This window comes from Mastomys coucha, unplaced genomic scaffold (genome assembly GCF_008632895.1).
Source record: "Mastomys coucha isolate ucsf_1 unplaced genomic scaffold, UCSF_Mcou_1 pScaffold5, whole genome shotgun sequence".
Taxonomy (NCBI): Eukaryota; Metazoa; Chordata; class Mammalia; order Rodentia; family Muridae; genus Mastomys; species Mastomys coucha.
The window spans coordinates 58237840-58254248 of record NW_022196911.1 but is presented as its reverse complement, the minus strand read 5'-3'; the positions used below and the strand labels follow the sequence as shown (position 1 = coordinate 58254248).

Below are 16409 nucleotides of genomic sequence, written 5' to 3'. Positions count from 1 at the left end.
TTTTAATGTGTCAATTTTAACAAGAGGTGTTATGATATTTTTCTAATATTATTTTAAGGTTGCATGAATCCAAAACTATGGAGCTCCTAGCTCCAGTGCAACCCAGACATCAGAGCCTCAGCCTCTCCTGTCTGGCTTCCAGGAAGGTTTGCAGGTTCTTAACTCAGGGCTGTGGACCATGGTCCTGTGACATGAGAACAGCCCAGAAACAGTGTCTGTGCAGAAGACATGGTCGGCTGTTGTGCTATTTAGTCAGTGTGCTGGCTAGTTTTTGTCACCTTGATTTAGGCAAGAGTGACCTGGGAAGGGGGGATGTCAGTTAAAGAACTGCCACCATCAGGTTAGCCTGTGAACATGTCTTTGTGAGCATTTTCTTAATCAATAATTGATGGAGGAAGGTCTAGCCCATTTGTGCGTGGTGCCATCTATGGGCACATGAGCCTGTACTGAATAAGAAAGGTAGAAAGCAATGGATGGGGAACAAGCCACTCAGCAGCATTCCTTCATGCTCTCTGCTTCGGATCCTGTCTCTGGGGTCCTTCTTGAGTTCCTGCCTTGACTTTTCTCAGGACAGGATGTAGATATGTAAGATGAAGTCCTTCTCGGGCTGCTTTTGGTCACAGTGTTTATCACAGCAACAGAAAAACCAAACAGAAGGGTCTATAGTCAGTTTTCTACAAAAGATAGGAATGGTATGATCTAGCAGCCATGTGACTCTGTCCAAATACTACCTTCAGCTAGGGGAAGGATCAAAATACTATCCAGATGCTTTGTGAAACAAGAGCAGTTTTCCCAACATGCACTACATCTGAGGCAGGAAGGAAGGCAAAGATACCTACTAAAATTGGCTGGGAACAAGAAGAAAGAGAACAGAGAAAGGGGAGGGGGCCTCAAATCCCACCTGTTCCCCCCAGAATGGAGAGCATTCTGAAGGTTCCTGGCATCCATGAATGAACCTGCTCTCTCTCTCTCAGAAGTCATAGGGATCAAGATCTCCTCCTGATCCTTAGATCAGCTGTTGTCCTCACAGATCCCATAACTGATGTGGTTGTGGACAGAAACCTGCACCCAAGGTGGAACTCCTCATACAAAACAGACCTGGGTATGCTTTGAAGACAGATGACTGCTAGAAAACACATACTGGAGCTAAGGCAGCAGTGTGATAGCAGATCCATCTCAAGATTGAGAAAGGAGCAGGAAGCCATAATCAGCAGGCCCTGAACCTCGTGAGGTCAGGGAGGGGCCTTCAATGACCAAAATAGGCTGTCAAAAGCAGAAGCTAGCCTCACTAAAGGAAAGCTTGGTCAGCTGCACTGCTGAGGGCTGGCAAGTCTGACTTCAACTGGATAAAAGCAGATAGAAAGTACACACAGTGCTCACGTGATGCTGAGGTCACAGGCAGCATCTCACGCACATGATCTAGCATGTGCTCTTCTCTCTCCGTGCATAGGCCTATGTGCGTTTTTTGCCATGACTTCGGAAGAATTGTCATTTATGCCTTCACGATTAGAGAGTTTTGTTCACTAGCAATTCAGTAATCACACCATTGGAAGATGCAAGTATTCTAATGTTGATGTAAACAACAGGACAGATTTTCCCTTGGATATACTAAAAAACCTCTTGGGGTACCTGCTTAACATCCTGGTTTTTAGAACAGTTCCCTGGCTCTGTCTTCACTACTGGATTTTCTATCAGTCCCCTGTCTATATCTTGCTACTGTAAGTGTGATCCCTGGCTCAGGAGAACTGGTTGTTCCTGAGAAGCACAGCCTTACAGACTCAGAAGTTAGACAGCAGGTTCAGATGAGCTTCAGGAGCATCGAGTTTGAGACACACCGGACATCCTACCCCTGCTCGGCAGGGTGGACGGGATGCAACTTGTGCTCGCCTGAATCATTCATCAGAAAGTTTACTGAGAAGCAGCAATCCTGCTTAGAGAACAGAGACCCAGCTCTTGGCACAGCCCTGCAGAGAATTCTCGGAGTCCTGCTGAACACCTTGGATGTCATCCTTCCAAGCTGTCATGATAATATAGTCAGCCATCTGCCTCCAAGGGCCCCACAGGGGTGGATTCAACCAACACTGAAAATATCTGAATAAACATTGCCCCTGTACTCACGACACACTGACTTTTTCCCTAGCTATATTCCTGAAACAGCATTTCTCACATTTTTTTCACTCACGGCCTCCATTCTGCCTGAGAAAATTCTACATCATCTTGGATTAATAGATATATGAAATAGGTATAAATCAAATATTTACTGATAATCATAAAGTTTTATTTTGAAATAATTTATATATATAACCATTTATTAAAGATGAAAGTTTAAATATTAATGAAGTGAATGTGTTTATTTTTCTTAAAATGTGTATTATTCTCTGTCCTGTTGTTTACATTAACATTAACATTTTCTTAAAATGTGTATTTGTCTGCCTGCCTATCTGTTTTTGATATATGAATATGTAAGTTCAGGTTCCTGTGGAGTCCAGAAGAGGCCAATGGATCCCCTGAAGCTGGAGTTATAGGACATTGTAAGCTACCTGGTGTGAGTGCTGGGAACGGAACTCAAGAGCTTAGCAAGCATGTAATAGACATAAACTCTGGCATGTTCACACAAAAGTATAAATGCATTAACTAATAATTATATATTTTTTTGAAAGCCATGGGACCCTAAACAACGCACTATAATAATTATTTGCATATTATTTGTTCAGTAAATGGCACTGTAAATAACCTACAGATATCTACATCATGCGCAAGGATATGCATAGGTTCCGTGTAAATACTGTGCTAATTTTCATAAGAAGCTTGAAAAATCTGAATCCTAGTATTTGAGGGAGACCCTGAAGCCAACCTTCTCACATCTCATTCATGGTCCCAAGGGGTCAACTGACTGACTTGGATTGAATCTGTGAAACAGCATGAATTTCTGGTGAATCATTTATGTGTAAAAATATGTACTTACAAGCATTTAAAATGTGGAATATGCATATGTGATCATAACAAAGCTACAGGCAAATAGTCTTTGTAAATATGAACACAAAAAATGCCTCAGGGAAAAACCTAAAAAAGCACATCCAACAGAGTACTGAAAGGTTTATATATCTTTAATCTTTTAGTGATCAAGGATTTGTTGCAGAGATTCAAGGAAGCCTCAACATTTAAAAAGACACCACACGTTAATTAAAACAAATTTTAAAAAAAAAAGCTACACACACTAAAAATAATTGAAATAGTTGAGTCCTAAAACATGAAGAAGTCTAGCTGGCACTGACCTGGAAGCCTCATCCCTATTAATAGGCCAGCTCTCATACTGTGGGAGGAGAAAAGTGATGATCAATATTACCCAGCTGTGCACCTGGCAAGATGCAGCAACACGTGGCCTGACGAGACTGCCACCAGTGCTGTAGTGGCGTGCGTGCCACGGGAGTAACCAATCACTTCCTACTTGGCTTTAAGTCCCATTTCACAAGAAGAAACCTGGCACCACTATCTGGCCAAGCATCTGTGGCCAGACAGGTTATAGGCCCTAGGGAATTACCTACCACTGTTTGTCTGCTAAGTGGGCATTGTATAAAACCAACTCCTAGTAAACTATTTTTATACCCATAGATTAGTATATGTCTCAATCCAAAATCACAAACAGAAATCAAGGTGCAGAGGTCTCTCTAGAGTATTTGCTACTTCATGTTTTTACCCATTTACCAAACTACTTGGCTTGTGTAGACATTGTGAAATCTTCCACATCTATAAAGTACCGAATATATTGGAAACAAGGGTTGCATATCAGCTTGTGTATGTGTAGGGTCACTATGCTGCTGCCACCCCTATCCTGTGTGCTATGGGACAGCATGTTTTACTTGTGCTATGTCATCCAAACTCAACCACCCTATTCAAAGGGTATTATAAATTTAGCGTCACTTTATAGGTGAGAAAACTGAGACATAAAATTAATTAACTATCCAGTGCTTAAGTTTGTGATTTGCTAGGACCTGAATTCACGTTTCTCTGACCCTTTACACTGTTTCCTCAAACAAAATGGTGTTTGTTTCAGGGTAGCTATGATGGGGGATGTCGGGCTTTTGACTCAGCACAAAGCATCAGACATTGGTGGCAGAGAAGGGGACTCATGTCAGCATCCTTCCTTTGTGTCTAGAAGCTAAAGATGGCAGCCTTATTTGAACATTGTTTCTTACACAATGCTCAACATGGCAACACCACACAATGGAAGAGTATGCGTTATAAAATGCCACAGATGGTCAGAGATTCAGGGGCCAACAGGAGGCTTTGTTTCTCCATCCTTGTAGGACTGCTTGGCAAAAAGTAAAATGAAAAGATTTAAAAACATGTCCCTGAGTTAAGCATGAGCTACTCTTTGATAAAAGCATGTTTGCTAGAGAAGGCTCAGGTTTTGCTAGGTCCTCCTGGGAACTCTGAACAACACAGATACCAAGTAAAGACCTTGAGAAAAATGACAGTTTTTCTTCCGCTTTGTTCTGTTTCACTGTAGCCCCATATCACTAGACCAGCTTAGTGTCACTGCTTATCCATACAAACAATAAAATAATAAAGAGACTTAAGACTAGAAAGGAGGAAAGTTGCTTTGTTTCTGTTTCTATCTTATTCATACATTCACGTTCCGGTCCCTGAAAATAATGAAAAATGTGCTTCCTTCTTTCCTTCCTTTTTTTTTAAAGTTATCTCTGACTATTTTCCATCTTTTTTTACAGAGAATATCAGAAATCAGAGTAAAGTGAAAACTACACAGAATGACCCCGTGTCTTTAGAAACCATTCAGAGTGAAGCCTACTGAAGCTCAACAAGGTACTCAGAGTCAAAGGATTGCAAGAATCTAGATCAGAACAAAAGCGCTTGGACCCTGTGTGCCATTTCCTACTCCAAGCCAGTGGAGTTTTGACACAGCACATGGGCACTTCACTTTAGTATCACAGCTAGGTGGAAATTCATCACCTGCGCCCTGTAGCGCTGGATGGCTTTTCTGTCAACTTGGCCCAGGCTAGGGTCATCTGGGAAGAGTGAACATCAACTGAAAAGCTGCCTCCATCAGATTAGTTTATAGACTAGAATGCTGGACAATTTCTTGATCAATGAATGATATGGGAGGGCCTAGCCCACTGTGGGTAGTGTTACCTTTGAGCAGGTGGTCCTCAACGGTATGAAAAGGCAGGCTGAGAAAGCCATGGAGAGCCAGCCACTAAGCACTATTTCTCCTTGGCTTCAGCTTCTGCCTCCTCATTCCTCCTTGGGTTCCTGCCCCACCTTTCCTTCACAATGAGCTGTAAGCTGAAATAACCCTTTCTTCCTGAATGGCTTAGGTCATGGTGTTTACCACAGCAGTAGGAAGCAAACTAGGATGCTCTTCTAGGATTTGTTTTAAAAGACTTACCCAACAAGCACACATACACACACACACACACACACATACACACACACATACACACACACACACACACACATACACACACATACACACATATACACACACATACACATACACACACACACACATACACACATAGACATACACACACACACATACACACATATACACACACACATACACACACATACACATACACACACATTCACACATACATACACACACACACGCACACGCACACACATACACACATACATACACACACGCACACACACGCGCACACACACGCGCACACACACATACACATACACACACATACACACACACATACACACACACATACACATATACATATACACACACATACACATACACACACATACACACATACATAGACATACACAGACGCACACACACACACACACATATACACACACAAAAGGAGATCAGCATAAACACACTACACCCAGTTGAAGTTGGTGGAGAGTGAAACATCCAATCACTTTGAATCAATGCCAGGGAAATAAGGAACTAATACCAAGTGGAGTTTGAAGCTGTGCCAGGCACCGGAGTGGGCTGCTGAGAGGCATGTTCAGTGTACCTTACCTCTAACAGCATGGCTATATGACTTGTAGGACTTTTTTATTTATAGAAAATTAAACTTAAAGAACATAATACTACTCTTGCAGGAACTCAGGATGCGTAAGTCCTTCCAGCCTCTGCCTTCAGCTTCCCTCAAATATGAATGCTATCAACAATTTGTTTTCTTCTTTCATATCTTCAAATGGCTTCTATAATGGTATGAATACAAACAGCACGAAATCCAAAACATCCCTTTATGCTGCCTAATGGCTGAGCTGGTTGAAGAACAGTATCCTGTCAGCTCTTTTCCCTGGCACATAACACCTAAATATCTAAATAAAATACACAAGCACGTGTTCACATAGTTTACAAAATATTAGCAATCCGGACGCACTATATTCTCCCCTTGTTTTTACCCCCGCACAGACTGGCAGGCCTGTACATTCAATGCGGACAAAGTGATCTCATTCTTTTTATTGGTTGTGTAAAATTTACTTAACTGTCCTGTTGAGAGATAAAATTGTTCTTGAACTTTGGAATTACTTTACAGACTCATACAAATATGAAGCATGGACTCAGTTCCTAGAAGTACACAGTGGAATATTGCTCAGTTTTGAAAAGAAATTGTTCTATGTTCAAACGTGACTGAACTGGAGGAAATTCTACTTAGTAAAATCAAAAGCCAAGACGATTGTACAAACCCTGTGTAATGCTGATTCCAGGAGGACTATACAGTAGCCAGGTTAGGAAAGGCAGGAAACAGAATAGTGGTTTCCAGGGACTGGGTGATGAAGGGAATGGGGAGTTAGTTACTTAATAGATAATTTTGACTTTGTGAGATGGGTACCATTTTATGATGGATGCCATTGAACTGTATTAACAAATTGGTGACAAGAGAAAATTTCTGTTTTCACTCTCGAGTTTAATTTTTAAACTTTAAGAATAACAGAGTTTTAAACTTTCTGACTCATTGGTTTAACTGAGGGGGAAGGGGAGGCAGCTTCCTCTATGTGACTCTGGCTGGCCTAGAACTCACAGAGATCTGCCTGCCTCTGTCTCTTGAGTGCTGGGACTAAAGGCACGTGCCACTACATCTAGCTGACTGGTTGATGTAACTTTTATTTTTAGTTAGATCATCTTTGTTCAAATTTTGGAATTTCTTGCCTGATTTTTTTTTAATGCTAGTCATTCTTGTTCTGTGATGACCTTGCATAATGCATCACAATACATTAATAATGATCTTTATTTTAAAAAATATATTGTCTGTTTTCCACATTTGTACAAAGAAGGAAGCCTGTTTTCCCCGCACGTATGGTTTCTGGGTTGCCTGGGGGTCTTGTGCTTTCTCTTCATCAGGGCTTCCCTCTGCAGCTTCTTGGATGCCCCATGTCTCCCCTGCATCCTGCTCTTGGTGAATAGGCATCTTCCAGTGTGTGTGTGTGTGTGTGTGTGTGTGTGTGTTGGGGGTTCTGTGCCCCTGGGGCATTTTCTTTGGAGTGCAAGCCCTCATTCTGTCTTATCTCATTCCATTGAGACAACATGATAATTAGCAGAACTTGAAGTTGGAGAAAGAAGTGGAGTAGCCTATGACCTCTGACCTCTGACCTCTGACCTCTGAGGTATATAACCTTCCAAGCAGTCAGGAGTGCCATCTGGGCTGCCTCTCTGCTTTCCTGAAGACTCTGGGCTGGCGCCTCCAGCAGCACTGCAGCAGCAGGGTCCCTTGCCCTGGCACATCCTCCTATCTGGATCTTCTGCTTCTCTCATCTTTGGGAACTGCCCTCTACCATTATTGATGGACAGCACCAAATCCTACTTTTAAATGGGTTTCTAGCCTTCCTATTTCAGGAGTTGTTATTGAATATTCAGCCTGCCTACTATTCACCATGTTCTACACTCATTATTCATAAGGACCTTTAAAGAGCTTTTCTGGGTAGGGCCTCTCTGTTGTACTTCTACACCCAGCTGCTGATTGCATGCTTCTGAATGGTGCTGAATCGCTCGCCACTCTGGAGTGGGAACTGCCAGGCTAGTCTCAGCTGCAGCCTCTCAGCCAGGCAAAAGGAACCCTTGTGACCTGTTAAGGTGCCTTCTCACTGGCTGCTAGGTACCCGAAACCTGCAGTTTCCCCAGGCTTGCAGGAGGCCACTACCAGAGGCCACTACCGCCACTGCCACAGTGCTCTGCTACTGCTGTGAGAGGAAACACTGGCAGTTTTGATCCCTGTGCCATAAACAATCAATGCATAGCCATGGGGCAGAGGGGGACATAAGGCATCCTTTTGTCCCACAGCAATTAGCGCATTCCGGTAGAGCCAGTTCTGGGCAGGGGGCAGAGGGAGTAGCCACAAAATGCCCTTTGTCCGAACTCCCATAAAAAAATTCCAGCCAGTGGGAGTGAACACAGACATAATCCAGAGAGTAGACTGTAGATGCCCCAGATCTTGGCTTCTACAGTGAAAATATTCCAGGACTTCATGGATCGTAGTCTATAGAAGGGGGAGAAAAACAAACACCCCCCCCCCCAAGGAGAGGAGCCCCTTCATCATGGAATGGATTTTACTTTCTAAGGACTTGGTCTTTATCTAAGTTGTCAAATTGTTTTCTTTACTAGCCTAGGGGTGCAGCCGAAAAAGGCATCTTCCTCCCTCCCTTCATCTTATCCCTATGCCTACTCCTGGTTCCTGGTACTCCCTGAGAAGTGTGTATTTGGGCCCTTTGACGCACAGCTAAATAATTGCAAAGCTGGTTTATCATTTAGGAACTATAGATATGTGGATAAGACTTATTCTCTAGATAGATACCATTTCCCCTAGCTCAAACCTGGACAAAATAAACACAAACACCTATGACTTAGAGTGACTGAGTGAAGCTCACCCGGTGGTAGAGAATTCTGTCCCCTCATCTTACATTGTGACATCAGATGGTGACAGCCAGGAGCCCAGAGATATATCTGACCTTGTCTACCCATAAGCCATCAGATGAGCGTGGCTCTCTGCTTTGTTTTCCTTTGCTTTGTGAGGGACATGAGGACAATGCCTCCCTCATGGGGCTTTGGGAGCATTAGTGACAGAAGATGTGACCTGTTCAGAACAAGCCATCCCTGGCACTTAGTAAATGTACCGACTTCAATCCTACTGAGGGCCACAGAAGGTGAGCAACCCCAGCTGCACAGACCCTGAAAGGATTTCTCAACCAGGAGGATTTGTTCTGATACCCTCAGCTCTCAGAGTGGGACCACGAGAAGGTGGTAGTCAGAAGAATAGGCTTATTATATTTTTTCGTGTGGTGTAATACAGGCCTTCATGGCTAAGCACTTGTGGACATAGTAGAGCATGTGGGTAGGCAACGCTCCAGTCTTGGTTTTTTTTTTCCTTCTTCCAAGAAGACAGCATTTGTTCTGTGAGTCTACGGAACACCTAGAAGCAACTATGACAGTGAGCCCCTGAAGGAGTGAAGGTGCCCTGAATGGAAGCTGCTCCACAAGGGCAGAACAGGTTCAAGGCCTGAGACTTCTAGATCTTCATCTGCATGAGAGAGGAGTGTAATTAAACTCAGAGTGATGTCTCCTTACAAATTTAGAAACAGTAGAATTGTGAAGTAACATTTACTTGTGAAAATTAACCACCTGCCCCAAAGCCAGGCTCCAGCCAACCACCATAAAAAACGAGCAAACCAGCGCCTTTGAACGATGAACTGAAAAGGCTGTGCATTGTCCAGCCTCAAACAGTAGAAACAACAGTCATAAAACGTTATAACAAAATACAGTGAGACACATTTAAGTCCTTGGCAGGGAATTCACTTTCTGCCCAGTACAGCATGTCTTTTTGTGAGTGAATCCAGTGATTCATAGCCACTGGACTTTGGCTTATGGCTTCGTTTTTATGAAGTTTAAACTATCTATTATTGTAAGGTAGGAGAAGGGTGTGGGTTTCATGCTTACAGTGGAAATCACCTCTCTGCTCGCCCATAACCTGCCCAGTGTGATTCAGAATGCTGTCATCCTCATCACCGACATCATCACCAGAGCTGTCTTTCATGGATCATCAGCTTCCAGGAGTTCACGATGTCCTTACAGAATTCTGCAAAGGAAAAGGTTCATAGGTGCATCCTAATGCATGGAGACGTAGTCCGAGTCTGCTTTAGAGTTTGAATTGTGGTGAAACTTCCACACTGGGGATCAAAAGAAGCCCTCTACAGTGGAGTGACACTCCAGCCCCTGTGATGTAACATCTTAATGCTCCTGAAGTTATTTTCACAGATGTATTGATAGACAGGATATCACCAAATTTTATCAATTGCTTGTGATTTTCATCAACCAATAAGTACTTAATCTTAGTGGATGCGTATCTCTCTATATCTATTTGTTTACTCTTTCTCTATTTACAGACAGGGCCTTGCTCTACAGCCCAGTGTCCTAGAATTTAGGATCCTCCAAATGAAGTGACAGGTAAGGAAAGTAAAGAATATACTAATTAGCTTGCTTCAGTTAATGGATATGCTAAATAGTTTGCCTCAGTCATTTCACAGTGTATGCATGTATCAAAGAATCACACTGTATGCCATCAGTATGTAACCATGAATTATTAGTCAATATGAGTAATAACTTACAAGCTCATTCTTGAAGATATAAGAATAGTAATGGTCACCTTTAAGAGTATCTGAGCTATTCTTGTCCCTGTCAGACCCCAATCCCATGTCAGAGGTGCCTGGGGAAGGATAGGAGAAGATGTTTGCATGTTGGTACAAGATTATAGAAGTTTGAGTTGACACTCTATAGTTTGCAATTTTTTAGTATCAAAGTTACCTCATTAGATCACCCAGGCCCAAAGAGAAAGCCTGAATCTGCCTTGTCAAGTTCAAGTCCAGTTTGCTGGTGGTCACCCCAGAGCCTGGTGGGGAAGATTCCAAGACAGCACTCAATGGAAGGAAATGCCGAACCCCAAGTCATGATTCCTTCTCCTGAGGCTGTGGCAGTGCCGCTGGAGCTCATCATCTCCCCATGAGCACTGTTCTGGCCCCCATTTTATTGAAGAAACTTGTTCATTTGTTTGACAAACTCATTTAATGGTAAATGTCTTCAGGGGTCCTCAAAGTATCTTATCAGCTGGAAGACAACACATTTGTATTTAATGGGTTTTTGTTGTTGTTGTTGTTGTTGTTGTTGTTGTTGTTGTTGTTGTGCTAGCTGGTTGTCATGGGGCCCTGGACTTGTTTTTAAAGTTTTCCATGCCTTCATTTCCTCATCTACATAAAGAAAGTAATAAGAATCCATGTAACACAACCGTTGAGAGGGGCAGTGAGTGGGGAGAGCTCAGTACAGTGTGTGGCAGACAGCAAATGCTCAGTAAAGATGTTAGAGTTTCTTATTGCCACTATTGTCCCTTCGGGTGCTTTTGAGTAGTGTGACTGATGCTACACTCCCTGTCCCACCCAAAGAGTTCATGTCCAAAGTCCCTTCATAGGAAAATAACAAGGCTCATCCAGAGGCAAGGAGTTAGCTTGTTAGATAAGTTTGTATGAGACTGAGTCAGACCTCATCAGGCCCTGTCATCCATCCTCAGGGACAAATCATACAAAATCATATGAAATTTTCATCTGGTGAACTGTGTCTTCTGTACGTTTCCCTTGGTGGCTTGCCAGCAGCCACCCACAAAATTCATCAATTTTTCTTGAACCAGTGAGATTGACATCTTTACAACTACTTTAAAATTGGGGAAATTAGCATTTTGGTTGCTTAACTAAACTTGCCAAAGTACACAGGCAGCAAAGGTAGGTTTTGTCACATGTGTGGAAAGCTATGCCTGTTTTCCAAGCCTACAAGCTCCCAGGTCTATACTATAGTGGCTTGGCTGTGTGCCTACCATGTATACCATGGCTGAGCTAGAATGAGCCCAATCTCTGGGTGTATCTACAATTAGAATATTTCCAGATTTTCCACTGTGTAAACATGGTGGTATCCCTCACCATACATTCTTAGTTTATTTTCTTAGGTGATTTATTCACCTTCCAAAATACAGTACAGTACTCCTCTAATGGTAATTGACAGTGTTTACCTCTATTTTCTTTGCTGCCTATTCTTTTAACCAACAAATGTTTATTAGGCACCTATTTGATTCAAGGGATTGGTTAAGTATAGCACATTAGTATGTGCTGAGCTCTGAGTGATTTTGATAGGTAGAAATTATGTATTTATTTAGTGATGTTCTCCAATGAGGCAAGAAAAGGACAGATGGGAATATTGTGCAAAGAAGGAAACACAGACCCAGTGAGGGTCAGTAGTATACCCATGGACCCTCAGCTGGTGAGGGAAGAGCTAGGGTCACAGCCAGGCCTGTTGGCTCCATAAGCAAGGCTCCATCCACTCTACCCGCCACTAGCCTTGAACACCAAAGGTCATCTTGGAGATGGGGGTAGGGGAGGTGTACAATCTCCTGTCCCTTCCCCACAAGCTGGAAAGATCATCAATGGGAAAAATGTGGGCTGAGCTGGCAGGAGAGATGGATGCTTCTTTGAGGAACTTGATCACTGTGGAGATAGTGTCTGCAAGCCAGCTGGTAGCTGAGCACCCCAGCTACAAATGACAGAGGAACATGTGTCTGCACCAAATCCTTCGTTTTTAAAAATGCAGAAGGTAAGGGCTCCAGTGCACGGCTGCTAGCCCCAATGTTGGTACTAGTTGACAGCAACATAGGGGTTCGAACCTGGACACCTTCTCATCTCCTAGACGTGTTCACTCAACAAGCACAGGTATTTTTTGATCTTGTCTGCTAATACCCAGAATCCTCTTGCTGTGGCTGTGGCTCCCCAGAATCAGAAGGAAAGTTGCAAACTCTATCAAATATCTGGGTTCTCTATCTTCCATCTCTCACCCTTCACAATCTGCTCATGAAGTTAAAACTGGGGGCAGAAGGTGGGGAGAACAAGAAGATAACCTGTTTGTCCTAGTTAAGGTCACTATTGCTGTGATGGCCAAAGTGACTTGAGGAGGGAAGGGTTTATTCTGCTCACACTTTCAGGTAACAGTTCTTCACTTTGGAAAGTTGGGGCAAGAACTCAAACAGGGCAGGAACTTAGAGCTGATGAGGAGGCCATGAAGGGGTGCTGTTTACTGACTTGCTCAAAATGGCTTGCTTGACCTGCTTTCTTATAGAACCCAGCACCATCAGCCTAGGGGTGACCCTACCTACAATGGGCTTGGCTCTTCTCCATCAATCACTAATAAAATATTTCACAGGCTTGTCTGCAGCCCAATCTTAAGGAGGCATTTCTCAGTTGAGGCTCCCTCCTCTCAAATGACTCCAGCCTGTGTCAAGTTGGCATAAAATGATCCAGCACCCAACCTACCAAACATATTTGCAGATGTATAGGTATTTACATGAACAGTCATCCCTGTATAACATATATAAACGGTCTCACAGAAAACACGAAGGAGGGCTATGACATTCTGCTCAGTGGGACAGACAATGGTGAGCTGCCTGATTTCCAGTAAATCCCCTACCCATACTCAAGCAGGGTATCTAACAAAAATCAATGAAAAAAAGGAAAAGTAACAAAGTCATGAAAGTATGAGGGAACTAGTTAGGGAAAGAGGGAACAGAAGATAAGAGAAGATAATGGGTATAAATGTAAAACACAATATATGATGTAAATATATGAAATTGTAGGTAAATATGTAAACAAAGCAAATGCAAATAGATACTTTAAAATAAAAAAAGGCTAGATCCATTTACAAAAAGTTGAATATTGCTCATAATTAAATTTAAATCAGAAAAATAACCAGCACTGAATGATTAAATAGTAAACATAGTGAGAAATAAAAAGTGATATTTTAAATAAAATTATTAGTGTTAAAAATCATTTCGTATATTTTGTTTATTGTTGTCTCCTTTCACAGTCACTCTGGTGATGTGGAAGTAAATATTTCTTATTATTTGCTATGCTGGTTAAGTACTGTCCCCTGTCTTAATTCCAGTCAAGAGAATAGGAAAACTTATTTATCTCTTAAGAAACAAAATAGAATCTAGTTTCCATAAGGAAAAGATATTCTCTAAAAATATATCTTGTTAACCATAGACTTAAAGGAAGTATCAACAATGCAAATACAGAACAAAAGATTCACACTTACATATGTAAATGTCTCTTACAACCTAAGAAGATGACAAATGAGCAAATAATAAAATGGGCAAAACATTCATTCAGAAAAGAAATAAAAAAGAATAAACAGGAGGAAATTCATTCAACACCATCAGCCATAAGGAAATAGGATACTGCCATGAGCCATCACTACAGATCCACCAGGAAGCATTCAATGAAAGAAACAGACATACAAGGATGTAGACCAGCCAGATTCCTAGTGCTCCTGGACATCCTGCCCAATGGTACAACTACTTTGGAAACCAGTTCACCAGTCTCACAAGTAACACTTGTGTTAGAAAAAAAAAAAAAAAGCAGGAGCTGGGAGAAAATAATCACAAGCCACATATTTGACAAAGGATTAGCATTTAGACCCTACAGTATGAATTAGGAAAATTGGAAAAGCAGACAATATAATTATAAAATGGGCAAAACATAAGAACAGGCCTTTGACAAGTAGACAGATCACTCATAAGCACATGAAAAGATGTTCAAAGTAGCAGGAAGTAGAAAGACACAAGTTAAAATGACCATGACAAGCACAAGAACAGCAGCTTCCAGAGTGTCTAGAGGCCTAACTACTCACGCCTATTGTGAACACAGAAGACGGTACAGCCATCCTGAGAGACAGCAGGACAGCTTCCTACAAAGCTAACGTACAACCCAGCAATTGTATTTTGGAATTTTATCCTGAAGAAATGAAAACCTGTATTAACACAAAAATCTGTACACAAATGTTCCTTGCAGATTCATTCCTGATAGATTATATTGGAGGTAGTCAAAGTGTTTCTCAACAGATGTATTGATGGGGGTTGGTCTAGTGCTGCTATGTATTCAAATGATAATTCTGTGCCCTAAGAGCTAGTTGCCCCAGAAGAGCGAATTCTCAAGTATACCAGCCTTTGTTGTGTAAACCTTGTTCCCCAATTTAAAACTATTGGTTAAATAAAACTGGCAGCAGTCGATTACTGGGAAGAATTAAAAAAGGTGGAGTATCAGTCAGTTACAGGGCCGGGAGTCGCAGGTAGGGACCACCACGAGAGGGGAGGAGAGAAAAAGGAAAGGAGCACAGAGGAAGAAGACAAGAAGGGAGGACAGAAGGGATGATGGAGCTGGAGCACGTGCCTGAGCAAAATGGACCCTGAGGACAGGCTGAGCAGAAGCAGCAGGGTGAAACACAAACAGGGAGTATTTAAGGAGCACAGCTGGGGAAGTAGCCAGTCTAGTGTTAGAAAATTAGACTAGAGGTCATTTACCCAGTAACTGGGCAAAATTACCAAAACTAAAGCTAAATAAATAAATAAACCAAAGTCCGAGTCTCATTCATTTGAAAGCAGACAGGGATAGGCATAATTATTAATCTATAATGTGTGGTTATGCAAACATCAGTATGTTTATATCATAGAACACTAGTCAGCAATTAAGATGAATGTACAATTTACCTGAATTGCAAAGGAAGTTTTTGCTAAGTGAAAGACTCTAAAAGTTTGTGTAACATGACTCCAATTATATGATATCCTTGAAATATAAAACGTATTACAAGTATTAACTGTTATTAAACAGAGGTAGATGTAGAGAAAGGAAATGAGCACAGACATGAGTGGACAGTCATGGTGAAAGAACTAATTTGTATCTTGCCTTGAGTGGTGGCTACATGAACAAATGTGATCAAATTATATCTATGCCAGTATACTTGATGTGATGTCCAACTATAGTTTTGTTGAATGTTACCACTGGGTGAAACTGAGTAAGGTTTTATTCATTAAAATTCCACATGAACTTACAGTTTTCTAACAACTAAATGCTTGATTTTTTAGAGCATCTCATATACACTAACTATATAGCCTAATCAATTACATTCCTATGCATTTGTTCCATAGTACGAAAGACGTAAGCATTTGTGATCAAAGACGTATAACAGTGTCAAGTATCATGACCAAAACTTTCAAAGTAGCACAAAGAATCTTGGTTTCATCAACAAGTGAGTACAGACAAATTGTGTAAGAGTCACATGACAGAATATTATTCAACAATAGAAGAGAATGAACTACCTCTACACAGACAATAATAAAGTTTAAAACATGAGAACACAGCATGCTTCTTTTGTATAAAACTAATCAATGCAAACAAATCTAGTGATAGAAAGCAGATCATCAGAGTTAGGGCAGGGAAGGTGGAAGACAGGGAAATGTGGGGGTGTGACCAGTATGTTCATCTTGTGGTGACTGTTTCATAGATACATCTTACGGTGCTGATCTTCATTGTCAACTTGACTATATGTAGAATTAACT

At 41.7% G+C, this 16409-nt stretch overlaps 1 long non-coding RNA gene across 4 annotated transcripts in view; it reads left to right on the top strand.

Moving 5' to 3' along the window:
• LOC116078427 overlaps window positions 1–16208 on the top strand; it is a 43378-nt gene extending 27170 nt beyond the window's left edge. For 3 of the 4 annotated variants that reach the window (XR_004113543.1, XR_004113541.1, XR_004113544.1), the window contains exons 4-6: window positions 4731–4824; window positions 10372–10432; window positions 15999–16208. This is a non-coding gene — a long non-coding RNA (uncharacterized LOC116078427). Of the gene's footprint in view, window positions 1–4730; window positions 4825–8920; window positions 9136–10371; window positions 10433–15998 lie in introns of those variants that run through there. The other variant, XR_004113542.1, reaches the window with a different exon arrangement.
• Window positions 16209–16409: the final 201 nt, after the last annotated feature.